The sequence below is a fragment of the Callithrix jacchus genome, chromosome 20 (assembly GCF_049354715.1).
Source record: "Callithrix jacchus isolate 240 chromosome 20, calJac240_pri, whole genome shotgun sequence".
NCBI classification, from domain to species: Eukaryota; Metazoa; Chordata; class Mammalia; order Primates; family Cebidae; genus Callithrix; species Callithrix jacchus.
In genome coordinates this window covers 28,591,567-28,613,027 of record NC_133521.1, presented here as the reverse complement: position 1 = coordinate 28,613,027, position 21,461 = coordinate 28,591,567, and the positions used below count along the sequence as shown (strand labels likewise).

General features: G+C 41.6%; 1 protein-coding gene across 36 annotated transcripts in view; it reads right to left on the bottom strand.

The window, feature by feature from the left end:
* The window catches only part of ZFHX3 (zinc finger homeobox 3), a 1,555,416-nt gene that overhangs the window by 499,078 nt on the left and 1,034,877 nt on the right, over nt 1-21,461 (bottom strand). For all 36 annotated transcript variants that reach the window (XM_054248756.2, XM_054248766.2, XM_054248759.2 and 33 more), the window contains one exon: nt 839-928. The gene's annotated coding sequence lies outside the window, so the exon portion shown is untranslated. The remainder of the gene's footprint in view (nt 1-838; nt 929-21,461) is intronic.

The following is a 21,461-nucleotide window of genomic DNA, read 5'->3' as shown; positions in this document are numbered from 1 at the left end:
AGGGAAGCAGAGCCAAGGAGCCCACACACCAGACACCTATATCTGCCAATGAATTATTGAGTAAAGGACTGCAGAGCCAGGAACCAAAAGGTAGTACGACCATCAGGTGCTGATCTTGCTACGTTTTCTACAACTATAAGATGATTCCAGCCAGTTTCACATGGTGCAGGCCTAGCTCATTACATCTCCAGAAGTGATTATACATGTGAACAGTATGAAGTTTTCAATGGCTAGGATGGTGGTGCTCAAGTATTACTGAGCATCCCAGTCACCCAGAGAGTTCATAAAAAGGCAGATTTCTGTTCTACAACCTCAGAGATTCTGACTTGGTACATCTGGGATGAGGATGTTTTTAGCAGTGATGGGAGCAGATGGCCTGTCCACCATGCTTTTGGAAATCATTACTTTTAATCAGTGTTTCACAATCTTCACAAGCATGCAATTTAAATAGTTTAGGGAAACATTTTTAAAATAATCCAGTTTAAATTTCTCACTTTGCAGATGAAAAAACTGAGGGGTCAAGTAACTTTCTCAAGGTCACTCAGACAGTTACAAGTACAAACCTAGGATGACAAGTAACATTTAATCATAGTGCCCTTTGTACCATTTCCTTTGGGAATCTCCTCTCCATCAAGTCCTGTTGAACATGTACACATGTAAATAGAAACTAGAATGCATCTGGATTATAATCCAAATGTATTATAATGATGCTGTCTAAATTATAATGTAATTATAATGATGTGGGTGATTTTTATATTCATTGAAACAACTGGTGAGAACTTCAGTGTTGCAAAAACAAACACTAGAAAAAATGAATTCAGAAAGAAACGACACCTACCTTCCCCAAATTGATGGTGAAGGTGATGAGAGCAAGGACTCAAGGTTGTCTTCTTAACAAGCACCGCATCTAGGTTCCCCAAATCAGAGTCTATAATAGAACAAAAAGTAAATAGATTAAACAAAGTGTACATATTCCTGATACTGTATTGAAAGAAAAGTCCATGCTTTCCACAAGCAGACTGAAGTGTCATCAACATGGTCATTATCACTAGGTCAATACCTCACTTGACTTTCTGTCACCATTGTCAGTTTAAGCTGAAGAGTTCTATGTCTCAGCAAACTCCAGATGTGTCGTGACAAGGGTCATTGGAAAATGAGCCCATGGACTTGACTCTTAATTATTATAACAGAAGTCCCCCTCAGCTATGGGTTATGAAGCTCTGAGAACTTTTGACTCATTTTTTGGTTCCTCTCTTGGAAGAGAATGAAAACTGGATACCCCCTCATTTCAAATGCATAGGAAGTCAGAGAAGGCAATCCAAGAAGAGTGACTAGATCTTCATGATTTCAGAGCTTATATTTGTACTCATTAATTAGTTAACTGATTGACTCTTTAATTCATTCAAGAATGATTTATGAAAACTTTTCATGTGCTAGGCAGTTGTTCTACTCAGTGAGATGCTAGGTTTTACCCAATGTGAAACAGGTTGGCTGAAAGAGGGAAAATATCCATCATTAGTTGTTAATTCTTTAATAATTTAGTGGAACAGCCAAGGTCTAACAATCTTGCAAGTTGGTTATACAGGCAAGGGCACTTAAGTGGGAGTCAAGTGACCCAGGTCAAGTTCTAGGAGACCTTGGGCTACAGGAAGGTTTCTCGACCTCAATAGTATTGATATTTGGGGCTGAGTAAATCTTTTTGGGGTGTGCGGGCTGTTTGTGCATTGTAAAATGTTTAGCAGTATTCCTGCCCTCTACCCACTAGATGCCAATAGCTTCTGTCCACCCTCCAGTTATGACAACCAAATGTGTCTCCAGATTTTGCCATATGTCCCTGATTAAGAATCACTGGAGTCTAGTAGTAACTACTATTTTTGAGTACCTCTTAGAGGCATTGTGCCACTGCTTAATACACATCTTCACATTCAGTCTCGACACCAGCTTTTCAAAGCAAACATTCTTATTTCTCTTCAAAATATAGTGAAACTAAAGTCCAGAGGTGCTAAAGGAATCATCCAATATTATACAACCAGAGAGCACGGGAAAAGATTTGAGCCCAGGGTTATTTGACTTCAAGGCTTATGTTCATTGTTCCCTATTATTTTGCTATGACATCATTTAAGCATTTGGAAAAGTACAGAGAATAACCTAATAAAGATCTGTGTACTTAGAAGTTCATTTTCACCAGTGCTAATGTTTTCTCCCATTGCTTTATGCTTTTGGACAATAAAATGGTATAAATGGAGATGGATCTTTCTGGTAGACTTTCTCAATCCTTTCCCTCTCACTTTCTTCCCCCAAATCACCATCTAACTGAGGTTGTTGCCCTGTCCTTCCTGGGAAAGATTTTATATTTTCTTACAGGCACATGAGTAGTCTCATAAATGATGTACAGCCCTTGAAGAAAAGTACATAAAGGTACAAAATCTTGTCCAATCGGTTTCCTTTACTCAACATTAACTTTTTGAGTTTTTACCATGTTGGAGCTGCAGTTTCAATTCTTTTATTTCAATTGTATTGGGGTAAATAGACCATGATGGCTTGAGCCATCCCCCTTTTGCTGGACACTTAGGTTGTCTCCTGTTTTTCACTGCTACAAGTCACAGTGCAGGGAACATGGCTGTGTACGTGTATGTGTGTGTGTACACACATGTGAGCGTTTCCCTAGAAAGACAGCTAGAGGCGGGATTTCTGGGTTGCAGGATGTACATATCTCTGACTTTATTAGATATTCTAAATTGCTCTCCAAAATGATTGTACTAAATTACACTCCCTCCAACACATTGTAAGGGCGTTCATTTCTTCACATCCCTGCCAACGTTCAGTATTTTCAAACTTTATAATGTTTGCCAGTCTGACTGGGGTGAAATAGCATATAATTATTGTTTCAAAAGCCTATGTTCTTAACCACTACTCTTACTGTCTACACTCCTTGAAGCTTCAGTTATGTAAAATGGAGAAAATACCTTTGCCGATTTCTTGAAGTAGTAATAAATTCTCCTGGTGTAATATGCGAATGCATTTTATAAACATGAAGTGCCACTTCTGTTCATTGCTGGCAGTGGGAGAGAAAATGTGCAGTTTCTATAGCAGGCAATTTGATGAAATCTATCAAAATTTCAAATGTACACGTATTTTCTTCTAACTTAAAAAACAATTTCAAAATTATAGAAAAGTTGCAAAAATAGTGAAGAGAATTTCTATACACCTAGACTGTCTAAACATTAACATTTTAATCACATTATAATTATATTTATGTGCACGTGTATTACATGTGCACACAATTTTTTCAGTGATGGTAACTCTGACAATTTTCTATAAACATTCTGCTATATAACCATGGAAAAGTTGTCAAAATCAAGATACTAACATTGCTATACTAATATTACCTAATTTATATATCTTATTCAAATGTTATCAACTGCCTTACCATTGTCCTTAATCAAAAAAAAAAATATTTTTCTTCCTTCCCCAGGACCTAATCTAAGATCTGTTGTACTTAGTTGTCAAGTCTCTTAATTCCATTTCATATGGAATAATTCTTTAGTCCTTTTTTGTCTGTCAGGACCTTGACATTTTTGAAGAGGACTGGTTAGTTATTTTGAAGAAAATCCCTCATTTTAGGTTTGGCTGATTCTTCCCCACGATTAGATCCAGGGTATGCATTGTTGACAAAAATAACATTGAAGTGATGCTGTGTGCACCATATGTCAGTTCGCCCCCAGACGGGAGATGCTATTTCGATTGCTTGGTTAAAGTGGTGACTGCCAGGTTTTTATTGTTCTTTTTGTAATTGGCAAGTATCTTTTAGGGAGCTACTTTGATACATTGGAAATATTCTATTTATATCAGCATGGACTCATGGATTTAATGAGTTATACTGTGTTACTATCAGTTTATTTCGATGCCCAAATTGTTCTATGCTTGGCCAGTGGGGGGGGACCCTTCATTCTTGCTCCTGATGTGTGTCTTTTGACATGTCCCTATTTTTCCGTGAGCATTTCCTTACTTTCTGGCACAGTAAGATCTCCCAGGTTCATCTTCTGTCTTCCTAGCTCCTGTCCTGGAATGGACCATTTTCCAAGAGCTTTTGCTTCTTGAAGTAGAGAATAATATTTAGAAACCAAATCTGGGTGCTAGGCATGTTCTTTGTTGGTACACCTAACTTTTTTTTTTTTTTAGATGGAGTTTTGCTCTTGTTGCCCAGGCTGGAGTGCAATGGCACCATCTTGGCTCACTCCAACCTCCATCTCCCGGGTTCAAACGATTCTCCTGCCTCAGCCTCCTGAGTAGCTGGGATTACAGGCACCCACCACCATACTCGGATAATTTTTATATTTTTAGTAGAGGCAGAGTTTCACCATACTGGCCGGGCTGGTCTTGAACTCCTGACCTCAGGTGATCCACCCACCTTGGCCTCCCAAAATGCTGGGATTACGGGTGTGAGCCATCCCCCATTGCCAGCCTATGCACCTTTTAACCTAGCAATTTATCTTTCAGGAATTCTTGCAGCAGATAAACCCACACACTTGTTAAAGGATTTATGTGCAAGGTTATTAATTGCAGCATTCTATAGGATAGCAAAAGATTAGACATAACCTAAAGATCTATTAATAGGAGAGTGGCTAAATAAATTATTTGGATCGATACAATGAAATTCTATGTATCCATGAAAGATTAACAAATTGCTTTAAAAAGCAATTTGTAAAATTAAAAAATTTTATTTTTAATATTGTAAAATTAAAAAAATCAAAATATACAACCGTGCGTCTAGGGTGTTACCCTTGCGCACTACTAACAGGAGTTAAATATATACAGTTACATGTATATGTGTATATGCTTGCTGATTAATGCATAAAATATCTCTGGAAAAATGCACAGGAAACCAAAAACATTGATTGTGGGGAAGAGAATTGGGTAGCATGGGGAACAGACGGAAGATGACCTTTACTACTAACTTGTGTCATTTAAATTGGGGGGCATATGAAGTATTAAAAATAAAATACTATAAAACATAAAATAAATATAGCATTAATAAAGCATTATTTTAACCTAAGGTATTCATTGCTAACTCAAATATCCGAAGGGGAATTCTGTTTTCTGGGAAAACTGGCTAGCTAAAAGTGTAACTTTGGTACTACTCCTTTGTTGTAAATATAAACATTCCTATGATTCCTTTTTTTTTTTTGAGGTGGAGTTTCACTCTTGTTACCCAGGCTGGAGTTCAATGGTGTGATCTCGGCTCACTGCAACCTCCGCCTCCTGGGTTCAAGTGATTCGCCTGCCTCAGCGTCCGGAGTAGCTGGGATTACAAGCATGTGCCACCATGCCTGGCTAATTTTGTGTTTTTAGTAGAGACGGGGTTTCTCCATGTTGGTCAGACTGGTCTTGAACTCCTGACCTCAGGTAATCCAAACGCCTTGGCCTCTGAAAGTGCTGGACTACAGGCGTGAGCCATCGTGCTGGCCCTGTGCTTCTTTTATGACTTAACTTCTCCATCTGTAATGTGGTATAATATCACTAACACATATACCAGAAAAAATGAAACTGAAGCAGTAGCAATAAGAGAAGCAGTCTAAAAACACAAAATGCCAGGCTCCTGTGGCTATTAATAATGCTACATTTTGACATTGAAGTGAATTTAATCAATATTTGTGAATGAAAGAATGAATGAATGGATAAAGTGATAAGAGAAGGAAGATGGGAGAAGAATTATATTGAATTGCTTGAGTTTCAAGAAAACCATTTTAAAAGCACAGGAATAAATTTAAGGAGCAGACTTCAGGTAGATAGATCGTGTTAATGCATTGTGTTATCCAGTACTTCACTGAAGAATTGTGATACTCCAGGAAAGCAACACAGCCTAGCAGCTGATGCCACGGGTTTTAGAATCAGGAAACTTACATTCATAGTCTTACATTCATACACACTAGCTGTGTGACCTGGAGTAAGTTATTTAACCTCTATCTGCCTCAGTTCCCTCCAGAGCTAGAAGGGTTCTCAGAGATGATCTAATCTGTGTCTCTTATTTTCCAGATGGTGAGACAAGATAAAAAAGAGCTTGAGGAGCCTAAGTGGTTGCCCAAAGTGACATCACCAACCAGAAGCAGATTCGGCCCCAGAACATAGGAGGTAGCTCGCACACAGGCACACATTCCTTGCAGCTCCTCTCATCAAGAAAGAGAGTCTTTTCTCTACCCCTTTAATGTAGTAAAAACAAAGGTATGTGAGAGCCCAGCATGGACTGTAAGGGGTCTTTGAGCTTCCTTATGCTTCTCACTCTTGGAATGCTGCTGCCATGTGAAAACACTGGGGTTAGCCTGTGGGAGGATGAGACACCACGTGGAGGAGAGATAGGAATCCTTAGCAGAAGCCCTCCAATGCCAATCAGCTGGCTGACTGCCAGACATGTAACTGGGGGGCCCCAGAGCATTCAGCCCCAACCAAGCTACCAGCAGGCTACAGAAACCAACTGAGTTGGTTTAGACTAGAAGATCTTCCCTAGTCATCCAGCCATCTCAGGCACCCCAAGGAACCATGAGATAAATCAATACAATGCTTGTTGTTTTAAGTTTGGTGTGTTTGTTACACAGCAAGAACTAACTGTCAACAAATCCAATGATAGCCTCTTTTCAATGAAACTATATTTACAATCATTTCTAGAAGGTCCTTTTTTAAAAAAAAAAAAAAGACAGTCTCGCTGTGTCACCCAGGTTAGAGTGCAGTCAATCACTATAGCCTCAACCTCTTGGGTTCTAATGACTCTCCCACCTCAGCCTCCTAAGAAGCTGGGACTACAGGCACATGCCACCAAGCTTGGCTAACTTATTTTTATTTCTTTACAGATGGGGGTCTCAGTAAGCTGCCCAGACTGATGTTGAACTCCTAGCCTCAAGTGATCCGCCTGCCTCAGCATCCCAAACTGCTGGGATTACAGGCATGAGCCACTGTGTCCAGCCTTTAGGAAGTCTTGAGTGACCAATTCTCCACCTAGATTGACAGTCTCTCCCCACCCACACGTTGCCTGGTCCATGTCCCTCTCCTCCCAGAAGCAGCTTCTGTTTCTGCCTGGGATCCTATGAAGGGAGGGATAAATTTAATGACCTCCAGAGTCACAGACCATCATCCTTCTGCAGTAGCAGCAAGAGAGACTGGTACAGGACCCAGAGGGCTCTTAGTTGCAGAAGTCCTCCTGCCCCACCTCTTACTTCACAGACTCAAGACCCCTGTTACTGGGTATACCAATTACAATATTGTTAAATTATTCAGGATTAGAAGGAAAGGTGCTTACCTGGCACTGGCTGGAAGGTGCTAGGCAGCAGCAAAAGAACATCCTATAAATATGAAAGCCCTGATGGCCGGGCGTGGTGGCTCATGGCTGTAATCCCAGCACTATGGGGGAGGCCCAGGAGGGCAGATCTGTTGAGGTCAGGAGTTCGAGACCAGCCTGGTCAACATGGTGAAACCCTGTCCCTACTAAAAATACATAAATCGGCCGGGTGTAGTGGCAGGTGCCTGTGGTCTCAGCTACTTGGGAGACCGAGGCATAAGAATAGCCTGAACCTGGGAGGAAGGGGCTGCAGTGAGCTGAGATTGTGCCACTGCACTCCAGCCTGGGCGACAGAGCAAAAGCAAGACTCTCTTAGGAAAAAAAAGAAAGCAAAGGAGCCTGGGAGTAAGTTCCTTGAGTAACAGAATTCCAAGTGTTCACTCCCCTCTTCTTTGTATCCCTCATTTCCCTTTTCCTTGGCTTTCATTAATATTTTTTTCCTGTTCCCTCAAGGTATTCATATCCATTTCTAGAAATAAATGAAGGGTTTCCTGGTTTCCATTAAATTTAATGCCCATATCCTCTACTCATTCACCTTCCTTCCAACTTTAGGAATCTTTTCATTTTTGTCTTTGACAACTTTCGCCTAACTGCCCTCATATAGGAGATACTAGAAATGCCAGGCTCCTGACGAAAGCCCCAAGATTCTCCCAATCAGAACCTTATGAGTTTCTGCTGCTCTATTGTTACCAAGAGGTCAAGGACACATGGCCAAGGAACACCTGGCTTTTTTTTTTAATAGTTTTTAATTTCTACAGATTTTTGGGGAGCAGGCAGTATTTGATTAGATGGTAAGTTTTTCAGTGATTTGTGAGACTTCAGTGCCCCCATCACCCAAGCAGTGTACACTAAACTCAATTTGTAGTCTTCCCTCACCCCCTTCCAACCTTTCCCCAAGTCCCCAAAGTCCACTGTATCATTCTTATGCATGTGCCTCCTCATAGCTTAGCTCCCACTTATGAGTGAGAACATACGATCCTTGGTTTTCCATTCCTGAGTTACTTAACTTAGAATAATAATCTCTACTTCCCATCCAGTTGCTGTGAAAGCCATTAATTCATTCCTTTTTATGACTGAGTAGTATTCCATCACATATATGTATGTAGATGTGTGTGTGTGTGTGTGTGTGTGTGTACATACATAACAGTTTACTTGTTGATTAATGGGCATTTGGGCTGCTTCCACATTTTTGCAATTGTGAAATGTGCTGCTACAAACATGCACGCACAAGTTCTTTTGCATACAGTGACATCTTGGGAACACCTGACTTTGGAGACAAGGGTAGAATTGTTTGGGGATCTGGAAATCCTGGGGCGGAGTAGCAGTCATGAGGAGGAGCCAAGCTGGTGGGAGGAAGCCAGCGGGAGTCAGCTTCGCTGCGGTCTCCTCCTTGCCAGGGCTGGTTTCTATGCTGCCTAACTTGGTGCTGGACACAGTTCTCAGAATTCCATCACCCTTGAACTCTAAAATGTTTTTTTTGTTGTTGTTTGTTTGTTTTGATGCTAAGTTTCTACCCAGGCCTCTTGGAATAAGCTGAGGTGCACAGACCACACAGGCTGGAAAGAGCACAGTGGTTTCACCCATTCCCATCCACCTGTTGGGTATTTGGTACTTTTGAGAAATGCTTTAGAAGAGGAATGAGGAAATCTCTGTGTCATCACCTGGAAATTCTAGTCCATGACCTCAATAGCCCTCCTGGAATTTCCCTGGTCAGTTTTCTGTCCTAAATGCAAATCATCTACATTAACAAAAGATTCTGGGCATTTGTATAAAAACAGCTGCAGCTATTCATAGCGTTCTATTTGGTGATAGAGGAAAGCAGTTGAGGCTCTTTTCTATAGGGGTATTAAGGTATGCTGGTCAAAGCAGAAAGGGTCCTGAAAGGGAAAGCAAGCATTCCCAAGGACAGTAAGGTAAATGCAAACAGCTACCAGGCATGGGTACCATCTGAGTGTCTTCATCTTCCAGCAGGAATTTCCCAAACTTGATCACTTTCTCCACTGCTAACAGAGAGGAGAGGAAACATGGCAATGGGGCAGACCATTTCAAAAACAAACCACTTACTCTTTACGGCAAAGGGACTGAAGTTTTTCAGGAAAAAGATCTAGCTGCTCTCACATTCATCAAAATGTGGCAGGGCAGTGATTACAAATGCAAATGGAACCTTCAGGTCCTGTAGGTGAAGACAGTGCTCACCACCTGCACCTAGCGGGCAGCTGAGGCTGGGTTCTTTTCTCATTTCTAGTATTTTAAGAAATATGTGGTCACAAATTCTGCATTTATTGGAGGGTGGGTAAGGAAAGTTACTGCTATATATTTTAAATAATTAATATTAGTATTTTGTTTCTATTGAGTATAGTTTATATTATTTCTATTTAGTATCAGTTTCTAAAGCAAACTTACATATAAGATAATATCTATACTTCCCTTTTGAGATTCAAGAACTAAATGAAGAGCTGGGAGGTACCAGGCATCATGAGAGGTGTTAGCGCCTAGAATTTTTATAATGCTTTTGTGAAGAAGTAATATTCTTCCACGTGTCCCCATTTTGTAGACGTGAAGACACATTCCAAGCACGTAAGGGTCTTGGCCATGATTCCTTGGTGATATGGTTTGGCTGTGTCCCCCCGCCCCAATCTCATCTTGAATTGTAGCTCTCACAATTCCCACATGTCATAGGAGGGATCTGGTGGGAGGTAATTGAATCATGGGAGTAGGGTTTTCCCATGCTGTTCTCATGACAGTGATTAAGTCTCAGGAGAGCTGATGGTTTTATAAGGGGGCGTTTCCCTACACACACTCCCTTGCCAGCTGCCATGTGAGATATGCCTTTGGCCTTCCGCCATTATTGTGAGGCCTCCCTAGACATGTGGAACTGTGAGTCTATTAAACTTCTTTTTCCTTATAAATTACCTGGTCTCGGGTATGCCTTTATCAGCAGTGTGAAAACAGACTAATATGCTTGGGTAATGCAAGGCAGAAAGGAGATTTGAACCTAGATATACTGACTCCAATCCTGGTATACATTCAGGATACCCTTGTAGTCAAGTGCGTGGTGATAAAAAAGCACAAGCATGACCTGTGGTTTGATTATACTTTGGTGAGAGCCTCAGGGCTGTGGTGTCATTGAAGAGGGAAAAATATCTATGGCAGATACATTTGACTGGGATTAGGAGAAGGGCGGAAGGAAAGGGGGTTTTCTGATGCATCTTTGTGCTGCATCAAGCACTTCACTGAATTAGCATCTCTCCCTTGGGTCTGTGGAATACACATTTCCTTTGTAACTTCATCTTGGGTCTGGGGCACAGTGTCTTGGGGGCCATCGTTCCCAAATAGGAAACACAAGGCCTCAAGATGACCACCCTCAACTATGATGGAACAGCTAGATTTCAGCGGGGAGAGTACTCTGACTGGGTGTGGAGAAGTGGAATTCGGGCATATGTAGTAGTACCCGGTGATGACTAGCCAGGCTCAGATCTGTATTTATACAGCATCCCCGTCTTACAAATTTGACATATACTAAATCATGGGGCATGTTTATAAAAAAGGGACAAGCCTCGATGACATCGGGTGGTGGCTTCCTTGCTATAGGGTGCCTTTCCCTCTTGAACCCTGACCAGCTGCCATGAAACCTTTGCGTTCTGCAACCCCTCTGCCAGCCAAAGCCCTCCATGGGCAGCTTGGTCTAGCCTGGGGTAGTAGCCTTGAGAGGTGGCTGGGCTAGACCTTGAGGGGCACTGGGCTAGCCCGGTTTGCTCCAGTAGATTCTCAAAGATTCAGCATTGCCATTTCCACTCATCTTTAAGTTGTTACACAAATTTTCATTAAGTGAACATCTTCCTCATTCCTCCCCCGGGGGAGTTTTGTTCCCCCCCAGGGGTGTTTGATTTTTAATTAAAGTCATTAAGGACCCCAGGAAGTTTATTTTTTCAATTTGTGATGTCCCCTCATCATTGCTTCTCAATGTATCTGTTGGTAAAAATGGAAAGCGGTATTAGCGCTGTTATTAACCCCATCGTTATACTTGGAAGATTTCAGAAGATTTGATTTACCCGATATTTCCTTCTCTGTATGGCTGTGGTGATGAGTGGGAAGTCAAGAAGGAACATGAAGTAGGATGCGAATAAATCCATTTCTTCCACAATAAGTGACTGAAATCATACTCTTCTTCCTTTTTTTCCCTAGACTTCGGTTGTGTAAGAAGTGTGGTGGTATAAGTTAAACTTGGCCTCCAGCTGGCTTTGCTTGAGCACAATTATTCCCATATGGAGTAGGAAATTCTCTACACTGCAGAGTTTTGGAGGAGATGCTTTAGAACGTGCTGCATGATTCCCCCCATACTCCACATGCATCTAAAGAACAGAACAGAATGCTGAGTGCGTTGCAGGGGAGGGACGAGGGTGTGTGGTTGCCCAGTTACCCAGCGAGAATCACATCCCTGGACCCTACCCACAGGAGACTGACATTTAGACAAACGTGTTCTCAGCCACCAGCGCCGCGCCTGATGCAGGGCATGGCTCTGAATGGCTCTGGCATCTGTTTTGTCTTGCCTCAAGCCCACACACTGGGACTTGCTTGTTTTCATCCAATAGCAATTAGCACCGTGGTAAATGCCTTGTGCTCTGTGCTAATTCAGAAGAATAAGCCTGTCGCAACTCTGCCAAGAATTACAGCTAATCACAGAGGGCTGGGGCACACCTGCCCTTTCATTAGCCTTTTGTTTTAAAATGAGGGGTTGTTGCAACCCGAAACACCCGAAACACTGCATTCTCCTCTTGGTTGGGGATAACCATGGAAACTCGAGGGGACCTAAAGTGCATCCTGGTGGCCATCCTTGGCATCTGTAGGATGGTGCTTCCTACAAAGGGGCACAGTGAGCAACAGGGAACCCAAGCAGCTATTTACTGTGGGCAACTGCAGACAGGGTGGGCCCCAGGGATACTCCACAGAGGCGCAGAAGCTTGGTCTACAGCAGTGCTCATCACTAGAGACAGCTCAGAAGCCACCGCAGATGCAACCCTTGCGAATTAAGACCTGGGCTGGCTCCACTTTTAAGATGGAAAGCTCTTGGGTATTGTTTTCTTTTAGCCTCATCATCTAACCTGGGACCTCTGCTTTTTCTAATACACCCTTTGTCCTCATTTGCTGTTGATCATTTATTGATTTTTTGTGCTTTTTGTTTTAAAGTTAGGTTTGAAAAGTAATTTACACTCGGGAAAATTCTCCCCTTTAAAGTGTCTGGGTCTGTGAGTTTTGACAAATGACAACAGGCACATCACCACCGCTGCCACCGTGGAGCCATCGATGGTTCTACTGTCCGTGAAAATTCTTTCTTGTTCTTTGCTTGTCAGTTACCCTTCCCTGCCCTCAGGAATCTACTGATCGAATTTTTGTCACTATTACTCTGCTTTTTCCACAATGCCATATAAATGGAATAATTCAGTATTTTTTTGTTAGTGGCTTCTTTCACTTAGCATAATGCTTTTGAGATCCATCCATGTTGCCTGGTGTATCAGCGGTTTGCTATTTTATTGTTAAGTGGTATTTCATGGCAAGGATGTACTGTAGTTTATTATTTTCCAGCAAATGGACATCCAGGCTGTTTCCAACTTTTAGTTATTCTTAACAATTTGCCATGAATATTGATGCACATCTTTGGGAGGGTATATGTTTTTATTTCTTTTGGGTAGATACTCAGGAGTGGGATTGCTTGGTCCTTCATCACATATTTAACAAGAAACTGCCCAGATATTTTTCTTTCATTTTCTTTGAGACAGACTCTTGTTCTGTCACCCAGGCCGGAGTGCACTGGTGTGATCTCAGCTCACTGCAATCTCCACCTCCCAGGTTCCAGCGATTCTCCTGCCTCAGCATCTGGAGTAGCTGGGATTATAGGTGCACCACCATGTCTGGCTAATTTTTGTATTTTTAGTAGAGATGGGGTTTCACCATGTTGGCCAGGCTGGTCTCAAACTCCTGACCTCAGGTGATCCATTCAACCTTAGCCTCCCAAAGTGCTGAGATTACAGGCATGAGCCACTGCACTCAGCCTGCCCATATGTTTTTAAACTTGCGTCGCTATCAGTAACGTAAGCAAGCGAAAATTGCTCCTCCCTGTTAACTCTTGGTATTGCAAGTTTTGACAAGTTTAGTCATTCTAATAAGGAATCTAGAAGTACCTAGTAGTGATTTTAGATTGCATTTTCCTAAGGACTAATGATACTGAGATTCTCTTCATGCTATAATTTATTTCAAAAAAATCACTTTAAGTCTACTCTGCTCAGGTTCATGTTGAAGACAGTTCTCATGCAACTTATTTTAGTGGGAATTTGTCAAATCTCTCCCACATGCTTAAAAATGTGCAACCCAGGAACGGGAAAACATAGCAACAACCAACCATCAACGTGCCTATAGAACAGAGACTGCTTTACTTAACTTTTCTCTCATGCCGAGCTCATCTCCGGGGAGGAATTGAGTCTTTCCACCTCCCCAGCTACCAGCTCAGGGTCAAACACAACAGCAGGTGCTTCAATAAATATTTGATGATTGATGGAAGCAATATGGTAGCTCTTGTTCCCAGTGGACACGACTAGGGTATGTGCCTGTGTAGTGGGAGGTGTTAGGGCTGATTGACCACTTAGTAAAAGATCTGCCCAGTGGAAGGCATTCATGGTATATGGAGGTCAGCAGTCCTCTATCAGGCTGCTCATGAGAACCAGGGAAAGAGTTTAAGAAGACGTGGATTTACCTTGATGCTAATGACACTTGAGCTTCAAGGCCTCACTTGCATGGTACACACTGGGTGCTGGGAGGTTGTAGGCATTCTAGAGTGTTGCAGGTGTGGAGGAGAAGCAGCCAGGTTGCAATCAGAACAATCAAAAACATTTCTAAACCAAGGGGCCTGCCTCAGTAATATGTCTGATTTCTTCCCTCATTTTAAAGCAATACTAAGCATGGAAATTTTTTTATTGGTGATTTTGTTTTGTTCTGTTTTTCATTAAGAAATTCTCACAAAATCTGGATCTGTTCCTGCTGGGTGTCACCCCAGAGGTTGTGATTTAATGTGTCTGGGGTGTGGCAATTTTTAGAGTTTGGTGTTGAGTGGAATGTGCCGCAGGGTTGAGCCACATGGTTACAGTGTCCACTAATGACCAGGTGTAGGCTACAAGCCACCAGGAAAGACCCTGACATGTGTGAGCTCTTATCATTTTCAACATCAAAATGGGTTGAAAAAAAGCCCTTCCACCAAATGGGTCCTTTTTGTTTTTGTTTTGAGACCCTCCTATGTCAATGTGTCCTATAGGCCATCTACTTATGACACCCGCTGACAGGTCACAGCCCCTGCTCACTCCTCCCCGGTGGCTTTTCCCGAGTCACTGGTGAAAGCCCAGGCTACTCCAGAGGGGCAGCATAGCAAGCTGCTTGGAGCTTGGGACAGATGCTCAGTTCCACACTGCAGCCCTGCTTCTGAGTTAGAGGGAATTGGATCAGAATCCCACCTCTGCCACTGACCAGCTTTGTGCCCCTAGACATGTTCCTTAACCTCCCTGTGCCTCAGTTTCTTCATCTGTAAAATGGGGATGATAATAGGACAGCAGCATAGCTTTCAAATGAAAATGAAATGAGGGGATGGTAAAAAGTCCCTGCTGCAGGCCAGGAGCACGGCAGGTGCCTGACAAAGGAGGAAGTCCACCCTGGCTGATTGACAACTGCCTGTCTTCTGGTCCACCCTACGCCATGCTTCCTCCCCTGCATGGAGCTGCCTTCCTTCTGAGACAACGCAGTGTCTCCACTGGCCACACTGCTGATGGGGCATTTTCTCATCACCTGCTTCTCTTCTCAGTTACATGCTGGGTCTTAGAGGGAAGAGACAAGGCTTTACATCCTTCCTTGTATAGGGGTGGTTCTAAGACAACAGTATCATCATCCACAAAATAATAACAGTGAACATTGTTTTGAATGTCTGTGTTTCAGACAAGCAACCCATACCTCAGGGAGGCTGTATACCCATCTAAGGTCACACAACCTATGGGATAACATTCATGCATGTCTAAGTTTTCAGCCATCTGAGGCAAAAATGAGAAAAAGAAGGTAGAGAGAACTGTATTTATTTAAAGAACTGGCTTTTATTTGGAGATTGTATCACTCCTATTTTCCTTTTTTTAAATTTTAAATACTCTTTCATGAATGGCAAGGTAGTGATAGTAGGTTGCAGCTATATTTTTTTTCTTTTTTTTTGAGATGGATTCTTACTCTGTCACCAGATTGGAGTACAGGGGCGCAATCTGGGCCCACTGCAACCTCCACCTCCAGGTTCAAGTGATTCTCCTACCTCAGCCTCCCCAGTAGCTGGGACTACAGGTGTGTGCCACCACACCCAGCTCACTTTTGTATTTTTAGTAGAGACAGGGTTTCATCATGTTGGCCAGGATGGTGTCAATCTCTTGACCTCAAGATCTGTCCGCCTGTGCCTCCCAAAGTGCTGGGATTACAGGTGTGAGCCACCATGCCCAGCCTGCAGTAGATATTTTTAAATGACTTCACATTGCAAAATAAATTATTGAGTATCCTCTATTTTTCTCTCCCAGTTTTTTTCTGGTAACACGTTATTGGTCTTTGAAGTAAAAAAAATCTGAGACCTGTTAGTCTAAAAACCAACTGTATATAAAATGATGCTCAATCTGTATTGGCTAAATCAGTAAACACGACACTTTACATTAACTTCTGATGCAAACTTGCTGCCAGCAGAAGGAAGGAAGAGAAAATATCTCAGTTCCTAATTTAATTTCTTCCACCAATAGTTACTGAGCAACTAATCTGTGCCAATCACTGTGCTAGCATCTAAGGACACAAAACAAAGAAAACACAGCTGCTGCCCTCCGAGGACCTGGCATCATTCCCAACAGTTAGGGTGGGAGAAGTAAAAAGAAACCTTCCTGCAACAATAACCAATCAATATTTCAAGAGAAGTATCAATAGTGTCAAAACAGTCAATCAATATCAATATTTGTTAAGGATGTCTTTAACGCAATTTTGTTTTTTGACACAGGGTCTTATTCTGTTGCCCAGGATGGAGCACTGTGGTGGTGACAGGGTTCATTGCAGTCTTAACCTCCTGGGTTCAAGCAATCCTCCTGCCTTAGCCTCCTGTATAGCTGGGAGTACAGGCATGTGCCATCACACCTGGCCAATTTTTAAATTTTTTTGTAGATATGGGATCTCCCTATGTTTCCTGGGCTGGTCTTGAACTCCTGGGCTCAAGCGATCCTCCTGCTTCAGTCTTCCAAAGTGCTGGGATAACGTGTGTGGTCCACTGTGCCCAGCCAAGCGTGTCTTTTGACCCTTAGAAGAAAAATACCACTAGACAGGGCACAACGTTTCTATCCCTCTACCAGGCTGTCAGCCCTTAATGAGGCTAAACAGATAAGGTTATTTTAACACTCATTTGGTAACATTCTTGGGGTTCACCTGTTACAAGGAGGAAGTGCAGAGAGCAATAAGATTTCTAACAAAAAAACATTAGCTATAAGGGCTATGGATCATTTGAAAAACATTTATGAAAATATAAAAAATATTAAAATATAAAGAATGAACCATAAACCTAGTATCTAAATAATTCCTGTTGGATATTAAAATAAAAAGCATTTTATCATGTAGCTAGAAAATTCAACTTAAAAATAGGATGGCATAAAATAGAAATGAGTTCTGACTCCTCCCAGTAGGCCATCTCCATGTATCTGTTCAGATGTATTTTCCATGCATATACCATCAAAATTTGTATACAAAACACACATAATACTTTTTCATTTTTGTATGCAAAGGACTCATACTGAATCACACTCTTCTCCATTGCTTTTTACTTGCAAATACATTGCAGAGATGTTTCTGTGTTAATTTTTTAAGATCTATCCCCCTTTTTAAAGGATATATAGTATCCTATGAGAGGATATTCCATACTTTTTTTAAAAACCAACCTCCCATTTCCCAAATATTTAATGTCTTTTGTTTAGAAATAATGCCTTAATGAGCGTCTCTGTATAGACATTTTGGTGTATTTTTGAGGCATACCTGCAAATTCCTACAGGGGGAATGCTGCTTAAAAGAATATATGTATTTAAATTTGTAGGCCAGGTGCGGTGGCTCATGCCATTAATCCCAGCACTTTGGGAAGCCAAGGTGGGCAGATCACTTGAGGTTAGGAGTTTGAGACCATGCTGGCCAACATGGTAAAACCCCGTCTCTACTAAAAAATAAGCCAGGTGTGGTGGTGGGTGCCTGTAATCCCAGCCACTTGGGAGGCTAAGGCAGGAGAATTGCTTGAACCCAGAAGGCAGAGGTTGTAGTGAGCTGAGATCATGCCACTGCACTCCAGCCTGGGAGACTGAGTGAAACTCTATATCAGAAAAAAAAAATTGGTAATAGTTGTTACCACATTGCCTTGCAAAAAGTTGCTCTGTTATGGAGAACGGTGGTGTAATTCTTTGCCAGGGATTCGTGTTCTCGAACTTTTCCATTTTTGCCAATTTGATAGTTGACTTGTGATATGACATCGATGTTTCACATTGCTTATTTTTGCACTTGCTTGTTCGGCTTTTCTTTATTGGCTTGTATATCGTCACACTTACGAACCTTTTCCTTTGCAGCTTCTGGTCTTCATCTTTGTTTTGGAAAGTCTGACCACCTCGGTATACTGAGTTCATTTATGTTCTCCTTCTATAACGTTTATGCTTTTGTTGCTTTAAAGTCTTTGATTCATTTGGAATTTGTTCGCTTTTATTGATGTCACTTTATTTTTTCCCAAATGTTTAGCCAGGTGTTCCACACCGTTAATGAATTCAGCTATTCTTTCCTGACTTGATACACTATTTTTATGATTAAGTCTCTTTCTGAATTCTACCCAACTCTCTAATTCTTTACCAATACCAAATTGCTTTAATTACTGTTGCTTCTTAATGTGTTGCGATAATCTGATAGGCACAACTTACCGTATTACTCTTCCCTACCTCTTCCCTGAAGCTTCCTTGCTATATCTATGTCACAATAATTACCAGTATTATTTTCTGAATTTTCTCTATCAAAAGGAAATGACTCTTGGAATGCTGTAAATATTCTGTATGACATTTGTTGTACATTTTTGACAGATACCCTTTAATTGGTCCACGAAACTGTACTTTCCTATGAAGCTATAGCTACAGGCAGTAAGCAAGCAGGACTTTTGTCTTTAATTTTTTCCCTCTTTAAAAACTTGCTTTAGCCTCTATATTCAAGCACAGTGATGTACGAAGCTGCTAATTTCCCACCTTTGCAAAGTGCATTTAGTCTATTTCACCATGCAGTAGCTGGATTCCGGGTTGCCACTGCCTGTTTCTGGACAGAGCTGAGAGGTCTCTGGCTTTAGTCTCAGACTCACTTGTTACTTTGTATTTGTGTTCCATTTCTGGTCCACCGGGAAATCTACAATGCTTTTGAGTCCAGTTACATATTTACCTTTCTCTTCTTCTATTTTACATGTTAGAACAGAGGGAGTGAGTCAATGTGTGAATTTACCATGCCCTCCTGATAGGAAATGTGTGTGTGTGTGTGTGTGTGTGTGTGTGTGTGTGTGTGTATTTCCCTCTTAGGGTTTTAAAAGGAGATTCTCAGAATCTAGAAGCATAATTATCACTTGACAAAGTTTCAGGTGGTCATGGCTGCTGGGGCTCAGGGACAAGATCACATGGTCACGTTTCACTAGGGGTTTTTTTGGAGGTTTGTTTTTATATCTAGAAACTCCAATATGTTCAAATCTCCATGCATAATCAAGACTTCCCCTGGATACCTCAGAGATATTCTGAGTTCAATTCCAGACCACCCCAACAAAGTGAGTAGCATAATAAAGTGAGTCACACAATTTTTTTGTTTTCCACTGCATAGAAAGGTTATGTTTATACCACACTGTTGTCTATTGAGTGTGCAACAGCATTATGCTTAAAAGTCTAATTTAAAATACTTTATTGCTAACAAATGCTGACACTGAGTCATGAAGGGAGCGCACGCTGTGGTAAAAACAGTGCCAATACACTTGCTTGATGTAGGGTTGCCACAAATCTTAAATCGGTAAAAAATGCAGAATATGGGTTGGGCACAGTGGCTCATGCCTGTAATCCTAGCCCTTTAGGAGGCTGAGGCAGGCGGATCACCTGAGGTCAGGAGTTTGAGATCAGCCTGTCTAACATGGTGAAACCCCACTTCTATCAAAAACACAAAAAAAGTAGCCAGGCGTGGTGGTGTGTGCATGTAATCCCAGCTACTTGGGAGGCTAAGGCAGGAGAATCGCTTGAACCCAGGAGGCGGAGGTTGCAGTGAGCTGAGATTGTGCCATTGCACTCTGGCATGGGCAACAAGAGTGAAACTTCAACTAAAAAAAAAACAACCCCAAAAAACCAGTATATGTGAAGTGCAGTAAAGTGAACCACCATAAAAGAAGGTCTCCTGTATATATTTTTCCTCAGCCAAACAGTGAGACTTTTGGGCTGTAGTCCATAGGCAGTATCCTTTGCTCCACACCTAACTCTAAAGTTAGGGGCAGTCAAGAGTGATGGGCGGGGATAGGGAAGGATGATATCAGTAACTTATTATATGATGAAGCGTCCATGCCCCATTTTAAAAACTTATCATTTTTCCTACACAGCAGATTGTGTAATATGAATTCTCTGATCTAGTTGGTTGTGCTTTTTGATTTAGAAAGTCGGGCATTGGAAGGGCTGTATTTCTTTCCTTTTTTTTGAGACAGAGTTTTACTCTTGTCACCCAGGCTGGAGTGCAATGGCATGATCTTGGCTCACTGCAACCTCCACCTCCTGGGTTCAAGCGATTCTCCTGCCTCAGCCTCCTGAGAAGCTGGGATTACAGGTGTACACTACCAGGCTGGCTAATTTTTGGTATTTTTACTAGAGATGGGGTTTCACCATTTTGCCCAGGCTGGTCTCAAACTCTGGGCCTCAAGTGCTCCGCCCGCCCTGGCCTCCCACAGTGCTGGGATTACAGGTGTGAGTCACGGTGCCCAGCCCCAATAGCTGTATTTCCTCCAGTACTGTTACCTACCCAGTACAGGTTTGCATAATGTTGAAAACAATAAAATGTAAAAGGAATTATACTCCATTTCTTTGGTTCTTTTAAAATTATTTTCTTTTTTTAGTGTATAGATTTAAAGTATACAAAACGATGTTTTGATATATAGAGTGAAATGGTGTTTTGGGATCTTAAATGTGAAATCTTGTCATATTTCTGTTGTGGTTATTTTCCTATTTTTTTCAAAGGTAGAAATGCTTTCATATTCTCACAGGGGAACCACTTAAGGCAAATATCAAGATTTCCATGAATGTGGGAAATCCTCAATTACATGAGCGGAAAGGATGTTTGGGATGAGAAAAACGTTCCATTACATGGGCTATGTCAAGGCCATTTCAGAAGCCACAATGCCCTTAAAACTATCCTCTGTCATGTTCCTTTCTACCTTGAAAGGTTTGGGAGGAATTCCTTCCTGTTAGAACAGGTCAGACATGGAAAAGATACCACATTTTTCTAAAGGAGACTCTATAGAAACGGAGAAACTGGTCAATTTACATAATGCAGTTTCGGGTATCCTGAGTTATTTTCATTAAACGTACTGGCAAGATCCTTAAGATGAGTGATTATGCCTCACACTTTAAAAAATGTTCTCCAAAGGACTTGCTAAGGGCTTGACAAACACTTGCTAAGTTGACTTACAAAACATGGTTGGCACAATCTCAGCATTTTAATCATGACAAATCTTGGGGCTGACAAACTGCATGTTGATGTCCTTGTTTTCTATCTAATGAAAATATTTAATTTTCGGAATGAACTGAAAGTCACCCCTGGTTTACTTAATGCCAACCTTGCCTCAGATGACAAATCATTCCCAAGGGCAGTACTGTGTCTCTGGAAGCCCAGAGCGGGGCCAGGCTCTCTGGTTTTCAGCTCTAGGTGTCCTCTCATTTGTCTTTCTTACTGGGTAGATGAAATCTTTATTAAAATCCAAAACTATGATAGCGTTTATCCTCAGGGGCTACCATTTACAGAGGAGAATAACTCCCCAAATTGCAGATGAACTGAATTTTCATGACTTTGT